This window comes from Ictidomys tridecemlineatus (assembly GCF_052094955.1).
Source record: "Ictidomys tridecemlineatus isolate mIctTri1 chromosome 12 unlocalized genomic scaffold, mIctTri1.hap1 SUPER_12_unloc_8, whole genome shotgun sequence".
Lineage (NCBI taxonomy): Eukaryota > Metazoa > Chordata > Mammalia > Rodentia > Sciuridae > Ictidomys > Ictidomys tridecemlineatus.
Genome location: NW_027520966.1, coordinates 338902 through 358779, shown reverse-complemented (window position 1 = coordinate 358779; position 19878 = coordinate 338902). Strand labels below are relative to the sequence as shown.

The window sequence follows — 19878 nt, the reverse complement described above, 5'->3', positions numbered from 1 at the left end:
GCCCCGTGTGAGGAAGGAAGAGGTAATACCAAGGAGCCTGCTCCTAAAAACAACAGCAACGCCCAAACGGCCACCAGCAGAGGGCCAGGCCTCGGTGTGCAGCCCACCTGGCCCCCGAGGCTAAGCAAGCAGCCCTGCCAGAGAGAGGCTGAGCCGCACAACAGGGGCAGGGGCCACCTGCTGGCACTGACCAAGACAGGAGGGTGTCTGCTAAGGTGGAAGGTGGTAGTCCTGCCCCTGACCAGGCCTTGCCGCCCCTTGGACAGAGCAGGGCCTCCCAGGGGCTCCCAAGGATCCTGAAAGTGACATGTGAATGAAGTGACAGCCCCCATTGGCTCCCAGAGGTGACATGTGACAGAAGAGAGTGCTCACTGAATCCCAGAGTGGCATGTGACTGGGGAGGCAATCCCTTGCGCTCTAGAGACCTTGAGGAAAATGGCGCACTTGCTGGGGGGCAGGTGTGGGGCCATCTGGGCTGTGCCCCAGCCAGAGCCAGGGGAGTTTCTGACGGAGCCAAGCTCCTGGGCTCATGAATAGGGACCCATTAATGAGACCTTGGTCCTGGAGGTGGACGGGCCCCGTGTCTGCAGCGTGACTCAGTGTGGTGAAGGAGCAGCTCAGGTATTTGCATCCTTGGTGCTAATCAGGGCAACACAGAACCTACCTTTGAACACTCACCAACAAAAGGAACTAAATATACCCATCAGGGCCTTCATCATCTGCCTTCATATCACAATAAAATGTCAAAAGAGAAAAATGGAAGCAGATTTCTGATATTATTACTTTGAACTTTCCTTGGTTATTCTCCCTTGGAGCATGACATTTACTGGAAAAAAAATGGAGACTAAGTGGGGGGTTTGTGGAGCTGGTGCTAATCATGCTTGTCTTCAGGACTCAGGCTCGAATCCTTCTGAACTCGGTGGGAGTCTGGGCTCTGGCTCTGGGGATCTCTTGCTGTAGCACAGACCACTCTGAAGCTCACGGGCTGGGAACAGCCAGGTTCTTGTGCTCACGATCTCGTTGGTTTTGCATTTGAGATGTGAGGAAGACTCGACATTGGGGTTTGTTCCTGGATGATGGCTTCCTGGCTGGCTCGGGCACTGGGCCCCAGCTCTGGGATCTGCATGTGCTCTCTCTGCAGGGTCAGCATCCTCCCTGGGCTTGGCTTTCACGGTGTGGCTGAACCTGGGTGTCAGGTCTGTTACAGGGTGTCTGACTCCCTGCCCAGCAGGAATCCCAAGAACCCATCTTCCACAAGGCCCAGGTGGCCGCTGTGAGCTTCTCATGACCCTGCCTTGGAAGACCCAAAGTATCCCTGGGGCTGTGTCAACCACCACGTGGGGCAGCAGGGCCTGCCCAGAGCCAAGGGCAGGGACCAGATTGCGGTCAGCCGAAGCCACCGAAGTCCTCGGTCAGCTTCAGTCTATCGGGACGTGAACACTACTTTCCACCACAGAGGGGCGGCTCCCAGAGGTTCCTGCAGACCACGGCCATGTGTGGAGGGCAGAGTGGGGCCTGCCCTCACGTGCCACCTCCCATCACCTGCCACCTGCGAGAACCCCTGGGCCTGCCTTCTCATTTCCACGCTGGCAGGTAGCTTTAAAACCATTGCAAGACCTGCTGATTGGCCACGCAGTGCTGGCTGCAGAGGGCACCCTGCCTTTGATGCGGCTTTTGATGGGATTCTGCACGTGAGAACTTGGTAAGCTCCCCCTGGGAATGCCACATCAGACCTTCTCCGACCCCCACCTGAGCTCCTGACACTAACCACTGGGCTTCGGAGCTGGTGTAGACTCCCCAGTGTTGACCGTGGCAGGCCCCCACCCTGTGATGCCCAGAGAGCTTCCTCCCACTGCCACGGTCCCCAGAGGCACTCCCAGGAGACTCCCCAGCCTGGCCCCTGCTCCGGCCCTCCTGGGAACCCCAGCACCGTCCAAGGCAATGGTGCTTCCCCCTCCTGCAAAAGGTGCCAGGTGCCCGTAGGGGTCAGAGGGACACTGTGGAGTCAGGTCGGAGCCTCGGGCGCTGGCTCTGGAGAGCACGTGGGCCAGTGTCGATGAGGCCCGAGTCCAGCCGAGCACACACCGTGCGCCCCCAGGGAGAAGGCCGCTCGGAGAGGACAGACAGTCTTGGGGACACTGCTGAGGAACAACCACCACACCTGTTGCTGAGGTCCTGCCTGAGCCGTGTGTCCAGGCCTCGCAGCTGACACACAAACAGTCCTGCTGTGCAGCCACCTGCAGATGCCCAAACGGAGGCGCCTGCCTCCAGGGCTGGAGTCCAGGTGTCGCAGGCAGGGAGACAGGCTGCTCAAATGGAACGATGGAGCTACGAGGGGCAGAGGGCAAGGACTTGTTGAGCACAGAGGAGAACCCTGAACCCAGGGCTCTGGGGCAGTGTCCAACCTGAGCCCCAAAGGCTGAGGACAGGGCTGAGGAACAGGGAGTCCTGGGATGGACGAGGGATGGCTCCAGGGAGCTGGAGCTCCGAGTGTGGGGTGGATGGGTGTGGGGACTGGCATCCGGACGGTGGGCTAGACCAGGACTTGGACACTCAGGCCAAGCCACATCTAGACTAGTAACAATCGGGTGGCTTGATTGAATTCTCTTCCGTTGGAGGAGGCCCCTGTTTACAGAGGGCCTGGAAGCCTTTCAGCCTCTGCACTTCAATTAGCAGAACTGGGACGACGGAACTTGCTTCCCCCCACCCCGCTCTGCTCGGGGAGCATCAGAGGAGATAATATACGAAAAGAGGCTTGGAAATGGCCTAGCGGGGAGGGAGGGCACCCAGAACTGCCCAGGTGCCTGGCACACCCCCCAGGTCTCCCCGTCGACCCCGGCAGCCCCTTCCTCACTTTGTGAGAACTTGTCAGGCTGCAGGGTCAGAACCGGCCGACCCTGAAGGCTGGCGCTTAGTCCTCAGACCTCCCCTCCTTCTCCACCAATCAAGACCCACCCAAGAACCAATTCCTCCCTGGCTGCACTTAGGGCCTCTGGCTCCCGGTTGGGCTCAGCGTTTGATCTATATAAGTGAATCCAATTTAGCTGATTCATCTCTCGTGTTTAATTTTTATGTTAACAAGGTTATGTAACCGAACATGAGAGGCCAGGGACAGAATCTATAATTTATGAGTGGCGGTTACAGTTTTAAAAGAGTTTCTGAAAGAAACCGGTTGAAAAGCCAAGTCCTCTGACCAGCGTTTTCTCTTAGGAGCCTGGAAAGCTTTCAACTGGGTTTAAATGTTAGAATCAAAGCGATTGGCATTTAACAGCCCCTGTCTGAAAGTCAGGGTTGACTAGACCCAGCTGCCGAAAGAGGGTTTCCCAGAGTAAATGTATTTCCGGGGCCTTATCCCTGGGGTAGGAAGGCTACGTGCGTGGAGAGAGACTTCTGTGTCCCTGGGATTGTCCAGAGTTATGCGTCCTGTCCACAGGATTCTGCAGGACAAGGAAGCCCGAGCGTCGTCCCCTGTTTTCTGGGGCTTTGAGCTGTGGCAGGGGAGGGTCCTCCGGGGCCCCTCCTGACCTAGGCCCAGTCTTTCTCACACCCTGAGCCTCCCCCGGCATATGGCGGACGTGTGAGCTTCTCCCAGCGATCCCGGGTTCTGAGAGCTGGATGGCTGTGGCCCCTGGAGAGCTGAGCTGGTCAGCACCGTTTCCTGGGTGAGTCACCCTGGCAGGCGGAGGTCACGACGAATCAAGCTTCATTTCGCTCCTGGATCTGGAGGTTCCGCATCCGAGATGGAGTGGGGGGCACCAGTTGGGCCTCTGGGGAGGAGCCGGTGGCAGACGGTGGCACGACAGGGGCCATGTAAGAGAGGAAGAGGCTGCCTCCTGACACGGGGTCAGAGGACCTTCAGGGGACTGGCTGCCCTACCACCAGGGGCTCACTGGACAGCGGCCTTGCTTCTTCCTGTCATTGTCCTTGGTTTGTCCCCCACAGATCCCACCTCCCAACATCCCCATGCTGAGGGCCACTCCTGACACATGAGCCCTTGGGGACATGCTCAAGTCACATCTAATCCACGGGCAGGGTGCCCACCCAAGATCCGAGGACCACCACCAAGAGCAGGCCTGGGTCCACACCCCAGGGCCACGACCTGGGGGCCTTAGGCACCCCACCCTGGGGGGCTTTGGGCTCCCAGGAGAAAGGGCCCTGGGCTCGCTTCTCTCCCCCAGGCTTTATGGCACAATGTCCTGAGTGGACGTGCAGATGCCTGAGCCCAGCGCCAGTGGCCCAGCTGAGTGCTGACCAGTGCCCAGAAGGCCCAGGGCACTGCTGGCCCTCTCTCGGGTGAACAGGGGCTCCACACCCCAAGAACAGAGGGCAGGGTCTGGCCTCCAGTCTCCTTCACGGAAGCCACTCCGCAGAGTCCCCAGAGGAGAGCTGCACAGGGACCTCCTGGAGCGGGAGGGTTTTTATGGCAACACATGGCCCTGCGTCTCCAGAGGGGGTCAGCCCAGGCGGCGAGGGAGGTGCTGGGAGGCAGAGGTCACCCTGCAGAGAGCTCAGACCACACGGATCTGCACGTGTGCAACTGGTCAATGGCTGGTGGGGGACCCTTACCCACGGCAGCACCAGGCAGGCTCAAGGACAGTGAGGGGATGGGGTCTTGGCCTGGACTCAAATGGGAACTTACAGTTGCTCCTGCCAGCCTCTGAGCAGGGCTGTGGGCCAGGTGTGGGGACCTCTGCAGTCCCTGTTCCCACAGTGGGGAGTTGTGTGGTGCAGGAGGGGGGTGTAAGTGGGGTGCTGTGGGGTGCAGGCGGGGAGCTGCACAGTGGGGAGCTGTGTGGTGCAGGAGGGGGGTGCAAGTGGGGAGCTGTGGGGTGCAGGAGGGGGTGCACAGTGGGGAGCTGTAGGGTGCAGGAGGGGTGCACAGTGGGGAGCTTTGGGGTGCAGGAGGAGGGACCACATGGTAGGGAGCTGTGGGGTCAGGAATGGGCCAGCATGGAGGCGGGGGACGCTGCCAAGGGCATCACAGGAGAGCGGGCACAGGGATGCCACCCAGCACCCAGTGCAATGGGGCAGGTCTGAGAGCCCTAGGGGGATGTCCACTGGACTCCGTGTGGATGGAGGGAGGATGATGCTGGGGTCCCTGGGGTGAAGGGCCAGCTTTGGGTCCCTGGGGACAGGCAGGAAGAAGGTCTCAGTAGGAGGACCTGGAGCTGCAGGAGCCTTGAACTGACCCTACCCTGCGACACTCCTGTCCCCCCAACACATCTGTGTGTGGGGTCTTTTCCCAAGGCCACCTCTGCCCCAGCCCCCTGGGCACACAAAGTGGGCAAGGCCTGGTGGCAACGCAGGCTGTCCAGGAGATGTGGCCCCTGGAGCTGGCGTCCACCCTCACGGGCTCATGTGGGTCAGGACCAGGGCCACCGAGCGCTCACCCCAGCCGAGGATGCCCCTGCCACCTCTGGTGTCTTTCAGCACTCAAGGTCATGTCGCATCCACTGATCCTTCCAGCAGCTTCCAGGACGGGGCAGGAGCAGCCAGGTGGCCCTCAGACCTCCTCCCTCTGTGTCCTCGCCCAGCTCCTCACACCCAGGGGTCACGGGAGCACAGCAGCGAGCTGGAGGGCTCCAGTGCCCAGCGCGTGTGGCTGCCAGGAGCTCTCCCGCCTCCTTTCTGGGCACAGGCAGCAGGACGAGGCAGGACAAGGCAGGACGAGGGGTCCCCAGGCCAGCTGGGGACAGGGCAGCTGCTGGGTGGGGCGTGAGGCACAGGTTCTCTTGCCTGCGGGTGCTGGGGCGCGGGGACCACCCTGGCTCTGGGTTGGGTGAAGACCTCGGGGACTCCTGGGCCGTGGCCTTGGAACCTCGGCTGCCTGGGTCCTCACCCATGTTCACGTGCCCAGGTGCTGTCTGCTGCGGCCTCTGGGGGGCCAGCCTGGGGCCATGCTCCTGGCTCAGGGAACAGGGAGAACCAGGTGCCAGAGCAGGTGGTCACTTGGCCTCAGAGGTGCAGCACAGAGCCAGGAGGCAGAGGCAGGCTGGCCACCAGCCTGGAAGGCTGAGGGCCTCGGCAAGGCCAGTGGACAACTTGGTGGCCCCCGACCCCTGGTGTCCTCAGTGGGGAGGAAGCAGAGCCCAGCAAGACCCCGGGAGGACCAGGAGTCCCTGTGGCCATGGCATGTTGTGTCAAGTGGAAGAACCTTAGAGACCAGGCCGACCCTGGGCCAGGGGCCATGGAGCCGCAGCTGACAAGGGGCCTTGGGACGTGCTGTGTCGAAGTCCATGAGTTCACCAGCATCCCATCCCTCCTCCCCTCTGCCCAACGCTCCTTGGTCTTTAACTTGTTTTAACTTTTTGAATTTGTTTGTATTTATTATCTATCTGTAATGCAAAAAATAAACGCCAGGCGGCCAGGGCTTGTGTTCTTATTGACCCCTGTAGCCCGGATCAGTTTCTGGCACTTAGTAGGTGCACTTTGTTTGTTGAATGAATGAATGAGAGTCTTTCTGTCTGTAAAGCATCAGTGTCCCCTTCACCTGGTCATGTTTGGGGGCCCTGCGGCCTGTCTCTCTCCCTCTGTCTCCCTGACAGTCAAGACTCATCTGCAAAACGGTCCCTCTGCCTCACCTCCCCCTCCACGTTTCCCGCTCCTCCCCGCACCTTCCATTCCACACACACCTCCCGCAGGGTCATCTGTATAAACATGACCAGACACCAGGTGGCTTCATATAGACACGTTTGTCCCCTCCCAGCTCTGCGGCCACAGGTCACCCTGGCTGAGAGAGCTCATCCTCCCCGCAGCTCCCTGTGGCCCAGGTAGCCCTGGGCTTGTGGCCACCTCGCCCCAGTCTCTGTGTCGGTCTCCACAGGCCACCTCCTCCCTGTGTGTCCCTCCTTTTCTCATAGGACGGCAGTGAGAACAGCTGCATCCCCCGATATCAAAGATGACTCCATTTTGACTAATCCACCTGCAAAGAACCTATTTTCCAATGAGGCCCATTCTGAGGTGTGAGGTGGAGCTGTCGGCTCACTCTGTCCAGGACGGCCAGCAGCTCCAGCCCAGGCACCCCTTGCCCGGATCCTAGGCCCCTCCCCTCCTCCTCTGTATTGCTTCTCTCTTTTCTGTGGCCTCACCCTCTCCTTCCCCATTGTGACAGGTCCCCTGGCCTCTCTCCTGAACTATTTCCATCAAGGGCTGCACCAGTCCTGTGTCAGTGTCCTCTTGGTCCACTGCCTGCCCCTCTGTGGGAGGCCCTGAGAGCATTTCTGTAGAGTGAGCGTTTCTCGGCTGCACTCTCTCAGGCTCGCCTCCTTCCCACAGCATCAGCCCCAGCCAGAGCCCCAGGAGGGGAACTGCCCACCAGCTTTTCCTGGGGACCGGCTGGCACACTGCTGTCACCTTGATTTGCTGGTCCAGTCCCTGCTAAGGCTCACCCTGGAAGTGGCCCTCTCTGTGGCACGGCAATGTGCTGATTCCTCCTGGGACCGTCTGAACGGAGGTCCCCCTCCCACGTCCAGGGAGGTGGTTTCTGACCAAGATGAGACCCACACAGGCAGCTGGGAAGGGGCCCGGGCAGCGGGCAGAGGTGGACAAGAAAGCACAGGACAGCGCTGGGCACCCAGACCAGGGCTCAAGGGGAGGGTCTGCTTGGAGCCTGGAAGTGTCCCTGGGGTGTGGGCTCCTGTGGGTGGGGTAGGGGGCTCAGGCCTCATGCTGGTGGGAGGGGACCCAGTGCCCTGTGACCACTGACCAGGGGTCGTGTTCCTGTACAGGTTTGTTCCAATGCCAGTTGGTGGCATTTGCTGCCCTCGATGCCCTCTGCATGGTGGTCTGCTGGCTTGTTGAGGATGGCCACAGAATGCCCCACAGAGGCAGCCCGGCCGGTGCCTGGGGCCACCCAGTCTGCCACCAACACAGGTAACGTGGGGTTGCAGGGGTCGGGGGTCATGACATCTCATGCTGGGAGTCCCCGCGTCCTGGTGGGCTGGGGGTGGGGGACATTGCAGGTCCCACCATGGTGGTGGGCCTCCAGCAGCCCTGGCCTTTGTGACAGCTCCCCCCGTCCTCCGTGTCCAGGGTCTGACATCCAGAGGATGGGATGTCTGTCCTCTCAGGCCCAACGCTGGCCTCCTTGTCCAACAGGCAGGAGAGCTCTCCTGGGCCTCTGGGGCAGTCAGAACTGGGCCAGGGGGAGCACCCAGCACCAGGTGGCGATGGAGCCCTTGGGGTGCCCCATCCGCCCCTCCCTAGCATCTCATTCCTTCTCTGCTCAGTTTGGGGACACAGCAGGCGTGACACCAAGATGGGTGACTCGGGTTTCCTGCTCCCTTCCTTGCCTCTGCCACGGGAGACACCTCAACTCCAAGGATGAAGGTGGGAGGCTGGGGGCAGGAGCTGGGGGCAGCACCCGTGCACGCTGTCTCTGCTCAGAGCTCCTTCTCGCCTCCCGCTCGGGCAGCCCAATCCCTGGGCTCCTGCCCCTCTCCAGTCTTCCAGTGAGAGTGGGTGACCCTTCCCTGCTTCTGCCCACTGGGAATGAACGCCTGTCCATGCACAAAGCCCAAGAGAGTCCCTGCCGCTCCCTGCTCGGGCTCCTCGCGGGGCAGGCGGGGCGAGGCCGTAGGCACCTTTTCCTCCTCCTGCCCTGGTGGTGGGGTGCTCCATGATGGTGGGAGAAACCAGGGGAAAGGAGAGGGTGTGGTCAGTGGGTGTGCCCCTAACCAACCAGCTCCCTGAGAGGGATGCCCGTGGTCCCTGGCAGCCCCTCTCCACCTCTGCAGGTCCTCTTCCATGGACTTCAAAACTGCAGGCGGAAAGTACTCAGAAAAACATCTTGTCTCTCCCTAAGCAGAACCCGGGGCAGGGACTATTTACGTAGCGTTTACACACATTGGGGCTTGTAAAGAATCCAGAGAAGGTTCAAAGCATCGGGAGGCCATGCACGGCCATCTGCAAATCACCACTATTTTATGAGCGACTCAACCCCAGATTAGTGCTCTATCACTGAACCACATCTCCAACCTGAATACGGAACACTTTTAATAATTTTCTGGTGTCCCCCTTCCTGGCCCCCAAATCTCCACAGTGCAGGGTGGATTTTCAACAGAGAACTGAGTAAGCACCTGATCCTCTGTGAAGCCTAGAGCTGGGGGCACTGACCTGACTGAATGGTGGCATCAGCCACCGTGGCCATCAGGCTGCGATTATGATCAGCGTGTCAAACCTAATGGCAAAAGCAAAGTCCATTAAGAATCAAGTGAGAGGCATGTCAAGCTCAGGCTCTGATGGGTCCCCAGAAAACTGAACCAACAGCTTATGTGAGATAACTAGCCAGTGCTAAAATTCATTTCTGGAACTTTTAGGTCACTGCATGGGAAGCAAGAAACACTAGGCTTGAACCATCCCATGATCATCCATTGGCTGCTCTGAGTCACCTGCAGAGATGCAGGAATCACTAACCCACATCACTTCGCCTTCCACCAAAGTCTATACTCGTGAAGAACATTTTTATTTTTCTATTTTTTGGGCACCAGAAATTAAACCAGGGGTGCTTTACCACTGAGCCACATCCTCAGCCTCTTTTTTTTTCTCCATATTTTATTTAGAGACAGGGTCTCGATGAGTTTCTTAGGGCCTTGCTAAGTTGCTGAAGTTGGCTTTGAATTCACCATCCTCCTGCCTCAGCTTCCCAAGACACTGGGACCACAGGCGTGCACCACTGTGCCCATCCGGTGAAGAATACTTGCAGAATGCACAGTAGGTCTTTCCTGGTATTAATTTTACTATGTGCATTACGACTTAATGGAAGTAGAATTCATCGTGCCATGACTTTCCTGACAGTGGTGCTAAAGGAGAAGAAAACACCGACCAGGTCCCCCCCCCCAGCCACGTGCACTTCGGGAGAAGTTTCCTGGCACTAAGAGCAGTGGTCACTGGGGTCAGACCCCGCCTAGCTGTGCACCACCAAAGTCAGCCTGCGGCTTGCATCTCTGTGCCCTGCAGAGCTCGACACACAGCAGCTCAAGACGCACCGGCTGGCACATAGCACCAGGGCTGAGGGTGGAGACCAGCGGCCTGGAGAAGGGAAGGCTCGTGGGAGACATATCCACCACCCAGGGGAGGGCTAGCCAACAGCCCGCTGGCCAGCCACACAGGCTGAGTTTCTGACAGTGAGGTTAGGGAGCGGGCCTAGGAAGCTGCCAAAGGAAATGCCTCCTTGGCCATGATGTTCTAGGATGCCTGGCCTTCATCCCTAGTCTCATGACCTGAACGCCTAAGAGCCCTGTCCCTCCAGTGATAAGTGACAGAGGTGGAAGGAGCATCCTTTGCTATTCATCACAAGCCCTTTTTCAACCCCACCTGAGCTTAATGAGGTCGCCCTGGGAAAGCCCCTCAGGATGGGGATGTGAATCCACAGGGGAACCTACCAGGGGATCAGAGAGCTAGAACTTCCAGCCCCACCCTCATCCTTGCCCCCCTACCTCTGGGGAGGGCAGAGGGGCTGAAGATTGGGTCGATGACCAATGGCCAATGTGTAATCCGTCATGCACACATAACGAAGCCTCCACAAAAAAAAACAATAGTGTTGGGGGAGCTTCTGGGTTACTGAGGGGCATGGAAGGGCGCACCTGGAGAGGGTATGGGAGCTGCGCACCCCTTTTCCTGCACCCTGTACCTCTCAGTCTGGCTGACCTGAGCTGTACCCTTGTACAACAACCAGAAATCTAGTAACCGAAGTGTTTTTCTGGTCACCTCTGATTTATAGGCGATCAGTCAGCATCACAGGTGTTAATGTGGACATGCAGTTGGTGTCTGGAGAGAGGACAGTCTTGGGGACTGTCCTCAGTCTTGGCTCAGCCCTCAACCTGTGGTATTTGATGCTAACTGTGGACAAATTGTGTCCAAATTTAATTGAATTGCAGGACACAAAATTGACGACCAGAGAGTTGGACAGTTGGTAGGTGTGAGAAAAAATAACACACACTTGGTGTCAGAAGTATTGTGAGTGACCATAGGTGGGATAGGGGTGGATCACCAGGTTGGACAGGGCAGAGTGGGGGGAAGGGAGGGGCTGGGAATGGGAAAGACAGTAGAAGGAATCGGACGTAACTTTCCTAAGTTCATATATGCATACATGACCAGTGGAACTCCATACCACCAAGTTCAACCACAAGAATGGGAGATTATACTCCATGTATGTATAGGTCCAAATACATTGTACTGTCATTTATAACTAAAAAGAACAAAATTTTTTTTTAAAAAAAGAAGTATTGTGAGAAAGTAGAGAAAAACATTGGGCTTCCTTCTTTTAAAGATCCTTCCCAACTCCAGGATGTCAAGGTCTGTGGTTCTCATTTTAATTAGACAGTTCAAATTGACTTTGGGAAGTTCGGCCTTTACCCACACAGAGGTTTCCCCTCCAAGAGCTCATTATAAGATGCCTCTACACAGGTGGAGCTTGGAGACCTGCAGCCATGTCTCTGAACTTAACAGGAAGTCCCCTGTCCCCTCCCTAGGACACACACTCACCAGTTCCAGAACTGCTTCCTTTCAAAATAGGCTCTGGGCTCATGCGTGTACAACTTCAGGAGGATCTCAAGAACTACAGAGAAAGGAAAAGCCACTCGGCTAGGAGATGAAGGGGTTCTTCTCATCCAGGGCAATTAACATGGCGTTGATTAGAATGACGACATCATAAACCCAGACAAAGATCCTGCCTTGGGGGGAGAGAGAGACCCTGTCACCTGCATTTCAGCGAAACGAGTGCGATCCTCTTTAGGGCCCTACCGGAGAGACTTTATTTCTCAGCATCCCCAACACACACCACTCCTCACCCAGGAAGGTTCTAGCAGAGCTGGAATTCATCTGCCTCTGCTACCCTGGTGCAGCCTTCCTTTCCCAAGAGGAACCAAGGAGGGAGAGAGGTGCAGCTTCCCCAGGCTCCCCTAGGGGGCAGCACCTGGGTCAGATGAAAGCTGAGGCAGAATCAGGGGGCAGGGAGGTGGTTAGGGTTCGGTCCAGGATGTCCCCAGGAAAAATCGCAGCCTTAAATAAGAGAGCTTCAGAAAACCTACTCCCCATGCACACCTTCCAGGTCTAGCTTCCTAAGTTTGGAGACAAAGTGGGTGAACAAGCCAGCCTGCCAGCCCCGCTTCAGCTCCCCCTCCCAGCTCCTGCACAGCTGCCCCAGGTGTTCAGGTGCCCCAGGGAGCCTGCCATACGCACAGGTAGGGGACAGCATGGAGAGGCCACCCTAGTGTCCTCCCCTGTGAGGAGCACTTCTGTGATTCAAGATTGGAATTGACAGAAAAGAGTCTCCGTGTAAAGATCTTTGATAAATTCCAAATGCAGGCAGCTAACAGGGACATTCACCTGTCTCAGGGGCTTCCGAGCCATTTGCTTTTATGAAACATTAAAGAAAACAAGAGGCCACTATGGCTGAGAATAGGCCGCACACGTTAAAAAGAAGGCCTTAAACCAGGATAAATGGCTCTTTCCAGAGGCCATCGGCTAGAAAATTAAGGGATACACAGTCCTCCTTTAGCAGTTATCCCAACAAAGCTGACTCATCAGTCCTGATCATAATTCACAGAATCAAAGTGCCAGGTTTGTGTCAACTTCGTGTTTATGCTGGTGGGGCCAGGACCTCCTGAATTCAGAGAGGGGTCAGCTTCCCTGGCTCAGGGGAAGATTGTGGTTGCATGTTGCCTAATGCAAGTTATTGAGTTGAAGTTGCATTTGTTAATTCTAAAATATGGAAGGAAGTATGGTGTTTGGTCCACTTGAGGATTCACTCAATAGAGTATCAGACTTTGTTTCTTTTTTGTGGCACTGTGGAAATGTGAATGAGAACAAGTTGGTGACATCTTTCAGGTGGAAGCATTGTCCGAGGACGCACTCATCAAGTTGGCCAAGAAGCCATTTTGTGAAGCCCCTGTTGTCTCAAGGCTTTTGACGATGAATTCATGTGTGGAGACGGTAATTCTTCATGGACCTTTGCATTTGGTGAGTCACGGAACGTATCTGAGTAGATCATCATTTACCAACATGTCCACAATAATCTCACATATTATGCATAACAGGTCATGGCTGGGTAAATATTACCATTTCCTTATTTGCTTTTAAGAAAAGTAATAATGACATTATATTTTCTCCTTTTTTGCCTTGAAGTATGTCAGTGTCTTAACCAAGCATGATTGTTGGTAGGTAGGCTAGCAAGAACTTGAACTCAGGGATTTTACTGTCATGTAAATCTATTGTTTTTCATTGATTTCTATTAATATATCCAGGTTGGCATCCATTACCTTTTAAGCATTTCACTTTCCCAATTGTGGGCACCCTGACAGCCCTCAACCTTCAGTAAGCACAGACAACTCTATAAGGAACCTGAGGATAAATTTCCCTGTGCATGTCCCCTTGTGAAACTGCTTAAGCACCACCTGGTTTACACACAGGTGGCATTTCTAGATCAAAGTGTGCATGTTTACTTCTTTGACTAAGCACTGCCAGGTGGCTCTTCTGAATAGCTCTACCTGTGGCCAGGATTGTATTATCTAGCTTTCTAACTTTTGCATGTGGAGTAGATACATAGTGGGAGCACACTGTTTTTGTTGGTATTTTTCTTGGTATCTATTCTGATGCTTTTCACTGGGGGATTTTCTCCTGTGAAAATGGGCTTCCTCTGGATGCCTCTGCCCGTTCCTCTACTTGACCTTATTTTCTTCTTCTTTTTAAAAATTTTTCAATGTGACTTTTTAATTTTAGTTTTATTAAAGACATTGTCCTTTGCTTGCATAGTCTATACCTAAACACTAATCCTTGCTCCAAGGCCCAGCTTGCTCTCAGCTGCCCCGGGAGGGGAACGGTCTTTGGTGATAGCCAAGAGACACCCCTGTAGGGGGCACAAGTGCTCTGGCCCTCTGGTGTCTTGTCAGCAGTGCTTCCCATGCTCACAAAGGGTTTCAGACATTATAAAATTGAATGAGTTCATTCAGAAATTAGAAGTTCTATTGAAAGATATTTGCATGAGCCAAATAAAACCTATTTCTAGGCATCCTGGTGAAGACAAGGTTTTATCTTTATGTCTATGTTTTTTTCTATGTTTTGTTGTTGTTGTTAGAATGAAATTCATATGTTGCCAGACCATTCTAGCAGATGTGTAACTAGATGACATTTAAATTACCCACTTTTAAATGGTAGACATTTTTTTAATGAACACTGCCCGTCTGCACCTTTTTTAAAAACAGGACTGGGCTGAGAAGCCCAAATACCAATGGTTAGCTGGAATATATTTTTTCATTTGGCCTGTCAGTATTCCCTGAGGTCATCTGTGCAATCAGCTTCGTTACTCCTGCTCCCTCACTGGATTTCATAGAAACCATATGCTATGTATGAATCAGAGACACCAATCCCTGATTAGATGCTACCCTACTTTCCAGAAAAGACTGGGCACACCATGAGTTGCACAATGATAGGACCAGGGTCCAAAGGCTGCTGAGAGGGAAGGACTGGTTGTGAATGCATTTTTGAAGGCTCCAAGCTGGAACTCTAGAGGCACCAAGCAGGGCAGATGCTGGTGGGGGTATTTGGGTAGTTGTTGGTGAACACATGCACACCTGAGATGGGTAGGCATGGAGGAGAAATCAGCAGCCCATAGGGCTTTTGAAAGTGATCTTATGTGAAAAGAGGCTCAGGTATGGGCACAGGAAATGACATCATTGCCTTGACAATGGATCAAACAGAACATGGAACCCTGGTATCCAGGCACCCACTTAACTGACCGAGCTCATTTGGTTGGAGAAACTGGAGTGAGAAGGATGTTCCCCTGTCCTTGCAAACAATGCCGAGCCTCAGGCTCCCAGGAATCTCAGGGGGGCCAACTAGCCCTTTTGTGGATGCACTGGATGAGGCTTCAACTTAGACGCCAGATCCTCTGGCAATTGTCGCAGAGGGGGTCAAGAGTAACAGTGAGTAGCACAGGGCAGGTGAGCCCAGCAGGCCATCTAGTCTGATCCCTGATGAATGGCCCAGGACTCCTATTCTGACTGTGTGTGTGTGTGTGTGTGTGTGTGTGTGTGTGTGTGTGGTGTGTGTGTGTGTTTGTACTGATGGGAACTGTCCCATTGTGCTTTGACTCTAGTGTATTGGCACAAATCATTTTTCTGTTTGTCACCATTTCCATTTTGAACCCACCATTCTTGGTCCCAACGCAGGGTGAAAATGATGAGAACACGGAGGAGCCCTTCAGGGTACAGAGCCTTGAACCTTACAGGCAGGACCAACTTAGGAATGAGCTCCTGCCTGTCATTTGTGGGAGGAACCTACATTTCAGCAGCAACATGGGGTTAATCTCCTGGGATTCCATCCCCACCCAGCAGGTGCTGGATCTCTTGTTCCCAAGGTAAGCACCAGACCACCAAGCCCAAGTGTGTAGCCCCCTCATGCCTGGGTCTTGGGGCTGCCATGTACCTCTCCGGGACCCAAAGGTTTGTGATACCTAATGAGATAGAGGACCACACTCATAGTGGAATTTCAGCCCCGAATGGGACGAGTCCTGGAGGTGCCTGCCACAGCCTTGCACGGGGAGTGAACTTTCCCTCTTAGGCAGAGAAACCATCCTGACTCCAGCTGATCCACAGAGGTCTGTGGAGCAGTCCCCACACACCTGGCACCACAGGTCAATGGTGTGCACTGAGCTCATTCCCAGGTGGACTCAGCGAGGCCAGGTGGTATTTCTGGTGTGATATTGGCTTCTTGAAGAACGTAGATCTGTGCCAGAGGCGTCTCAAAACTCGGGCTTTGGGAAAAGCACTTTTGGGTTAATAAAGACATGTTAGTTTCCATAGTGGGACAGAGCATCCTAGCTGGGACATAGCTGGACAGGGGCTTTGGACATGGCAGCTCCCATATCCAGAGAGATGTGGGAATCAGCAGTTTGGGCTCATTCACTGATGAACATGGAGAAAGCACCCACTGTGTGAAAACACGTTTCCAGTCACATTTCATAATTCAGTGAAAAATGGAGTGCAAATGACCGCCATTGTGTCCCTTTTCATGGGGGTCAGCCTAAAACCGCAGGTGCCATGAGTACATATCCTACATGTGACTGCATCCCTGACTCCATGAGGCATAACTGCACGTTGTCCTCTTCAGTGACTATGGTGGACCCCTGGACCAACTTCAACATAGAATGGGCTTGGGGTCAAGAGGGTGGGCTCCTGTTTCCAGAATAGGGACCTGCAAGGTGATTTGACTTGGGATGGCTGAGGAAAGACTGCTCTCCCCAATTCTGTGTTCTGCCTGCAGTGTAAGGTGTGGAGCTTCAACAGTAGGAGGGGTAAGGCGGGGAGTTGTAGATAGTCATGGTCTACTGGGGAAGCCCCTGGGACAATGGATCCCCCCACACCACACCTCCCTGTTCTCCCCCAGGGCCACAGAGATGTGGTCTGCACTCATGGGAAAAGAGAGGTCCACCGCTACTCAGGGGGACTCAGTGAGAGCTCACAGAGAATGAGGTAGCATTGCAGCCCATGCCAGGGGAGGAGGTGTCTCTTGAGCCCTGAGAAGAGTGGGCAGGAGGACAGACACTCCTGGAAGGTGCATTCCAGGTTGGAGAGCACGTAGCCAAGAGGAAGAAGAGTGTCAGCCCTGCCCAGAGGAGGGGAGAGCTGGTCATATCATGGATCTAACGCTCCTTCGTTGAAGGTTCTTTGCCTGTCCTGTCCCTGCCTGTACAGCCACTGTGTCTGGTCTGAGGTGGACTGGTGTGTTCAGAACCAGGGACAGTTCAGAAGTGTAGGGTCAGAGGTTTTCTCTGGAGGCCATGGCGAAGGCAAGGCCAGGGTTTTGCTGACTCCACACCTGCCTCCCCACAGTGCCTCACCTTCCTTCCTGGGGACCTGGATTAACTTCTACACCGAGGCTTCCCATCAGCCTCCAGGCTCTCTGAGTCTGCAGCAGCTGCTGCCATATATGGGGCTCTTGCTGGTTGGTTTGTACCTGGAGCATCAAACATACCACCTCCTGGCCACAACTGAAGATGGCATATCAAGCCAGGCAGCGCCTGAGAGCCAGGCGGACCGGGGTGAGTACCTAAGGGTATATGAGGAGAGGTCCGACTCTTGTCCCACTGCAGGGAGTCTGTATGCCTGGTGTTGGGCTGGAAATTAGGATAAGCCTTTGTCCATTCAGGAAGTGACCCCAGTCTGCAAAGAGGTCCTGTGTGGGCTAAGGGCCTGAGTTCTTCCTGGCAGCAGGGGTATTGTCTGTCTGTGGGAAGGTCAGGGCAAGGCAGTCATGTTGGCATCTTTTCTCCTCTAGCTACAACCTCAGTTCCTGTATCGGCTCCTCAGCCAACCCCAGAGCCAGAGCCTTCTCCCAGGGAAGGGGTAGAGCCGGAGTCCAGGACATCAGGGGTCTCCACTCGGTACTCCCCACGGCCCCAGTACAACAGGCGGGTGAGAGGCAGGTGCCTCATTCACGTCTACCTGGAAAATGAAATGACAACACAGTATAGGAGCATCCTGGTGAGTCTTCGAGCAGGGGAGTCTCCTGGGAGCCCACAGTGGGGAAGACCGAGTCCACAGCAAACACCTTGGACTAGGCCTGTCTTTTTGAACTAGAGCTTCTGGAAGGTCAGGAAGGAGAGCATAAAATGAGGAAGAGGGAGGCGGGAGAGCAGCAGCATGCCAGGTCTGGGTGCGAGTGGGCCTGCGTGTTTTGGGGTGTGCAGGTCAGAAGTGCAGGAGTGAGTGCTGGGTTCAGAGGAGGTCAGAGAAATATCGAGGGTACAGGCCATCCTCTACTGACCTTGGTATTGAGGAGGAGTATATTGAACCGTGGAGGTTGAAGCACAGGAGTTGGCAGTCATTTTCTTGTGTGTGGGAGGGGATATGTTGCTGGTTGAAGGGAAGGGAGCTATTGTAGAATGATTAGGGTGGATAGGTGTGGGTCACAGACAACTGGGGGCCTTGGAGGGGCCCATTAGTGTCCTAGTTTGCATGTATGTGAATAGAGATTTAGCAGCTCTCTCTGCAGAATTTTCCTGGGTGTGGAGTATCCATCATGAGACTCTGGTGTCCACCTCCAGGGGAGCCATGTTGAACCACGGCACCTGCTGAGTCCAAACCTCCTGACACCCCAGCAAGCACTGACACTCTCGAGCCCAGCAGCTTCCATGCCTATCATTAAAGAGTCCTAGTGTGTGTTGTGCCCTGGCTGTCAGGACCAAAACACCTAGGGTTTGTGCCTGGTCCACACAAAAATGCAGCTGCATCCCAGACCAGAGCAGGGATATGGAAGTCCACTGGACCATTCCTCCAATCTTGATGGGAGTAGAGTGTGTCTGTACAAAGCCTTTTGGTCCTTATTCCCTTGTCCCTGTAGGGCATAGCAGGTTGAAGCAAACTCTTGTACCAAGATTGGACTAGAGGCTCATAGGAAGACCCCACATGATCACATGAAGGCCTCAGGTAGCAGGGTAACAAGATGGTGCCCTTGTGTTGAGAGCTCTCTTGTCTCTGATTGTCCTTGAGCACTGTCCTCTGGGTAGCTACTCCCAAATTCCCTCTCTGATGAGCCTTCTCCAATCCTGCTCAGGTGACCTGCCAGGACAGCACTCAAGTCATCATCCGCAGGGCCTTAGATGCACACTTGCTCCAGCAGGAGGATCCAGAAAGCTACGAACTTCTGCAAATTGTCTCGAACCATCAGAGTAAGTGGAACCATCAGAGGGTAGGGAGCAGTGAGTCACAGTGGGCTCAGGATAACTGGGAGCCAAAACACAGTGTGCATTGACCCAATGCCCAGGAAGAGTATGGTGGGACTTGTGCACAAAACAAAGTGTAATGATGGGGCATAAATCTGCAGGTTCTTCATGTTCTCCAGGGGCTGTGGACCTGCCTATCATGTGTTCTTTCCTTGGCCTGAGGAGGCATTGCAAAGCTATTATCCACAAGGGGCCAAGAACACAGGCTTCTTTGTCTTGTGTTAAAGAAGACAGACAACCACAGGATGCCTACTTTGGCAGCCTTTCCTGACCTAGACGAGTACATGAGAAAAGCAGTTCAATGAACAATCATTTCTGGCTTCCAATCTTTCTATTCCTTGCAAACTGAGTCCACTTAGGACCAGAGGCCATTTCTAGAGAGAAGTGTGTGGTAGAATAGAACCCTTCACAGCTTGTAAACCCTTCTTGGAGAGAGAGAGGGGGGGAGGGAGGGAGGAAAGAAGAAGGAGGAGGAGGAGGAGGAGGAGGGTGAGGAAGAGGAGGACGAGGAGGAGGACGAGGAGGAGGAGAAGGAGGAATAGAAAAATGAAAATAAGTTGAAGGAAGAGACCATGAATAAGAAGGTCAAGATGACTATTAGAAGAAGCATGAGGAGAAGATGAAGAAGAACAAGAACAAGAAGGAGAAACACAAGCCAAACAAGAAGTATAACAATAAATTGATTAAAAATGTGAATGAGAATTATACTCATGAGGAGGAAATGCAGAAGTGGGGAACTCAAGAGAAATATATTGCTCTGGATGGCACAGCCCTGCTGTGGACATCCTCCACCCACGCTCAACACACCTGCAAACCACACCCTCAAATTAGTGTAGCTTTGTATGAGTGGATGAATCCACAGGCAAGGTGGAGGCACCCACCATCAAGTGCTTTTCCCCAAACCCACCTGTGATCATTGCTGCAGTGGGGAGAAAACCTTGAACACATGAGTCTTTGGGGACCAATCCAGATACAAAGTCTAGCTGTTTGTCTTTGGTGGGTCCAACATGAACTAAGAGGGTCTGGGGTACAAGGGGCTATTTCCTTGAAAGGTGTTCCTGTAGTGGACCTCCTGTGCATAGAGGGTCCTCAGGGAGGAATCAGTGGGGAGTCTTTGGTGGAACAGTAGCTGGATTCGGGGGCTCTCAGGTCTGTGT

General features: G+C 54.4%; 1 long non-coding RNA gene across 1 annotated transcript; it reads left to right on the top strand.

The window, feature by feature from the left end:
• The first annotated feature begins 7694 nt into the window (after positions 1-7694).
• Positions 7695-17051, top strand: LOC144372380 (uncharacterized). Its single transcript, XR_013432415.1, has 4 exons — positions 7695-7872; positions 12829-12960; positions 15168-15355; positions 16830-17051. It is a non-coding gene; the product is annotated as an uncharacterized LOC144372380 (long non-coding RNA).
• The last annotated feature ends 2827 nt before the right edge of the window (positions 17052-19878 follow it).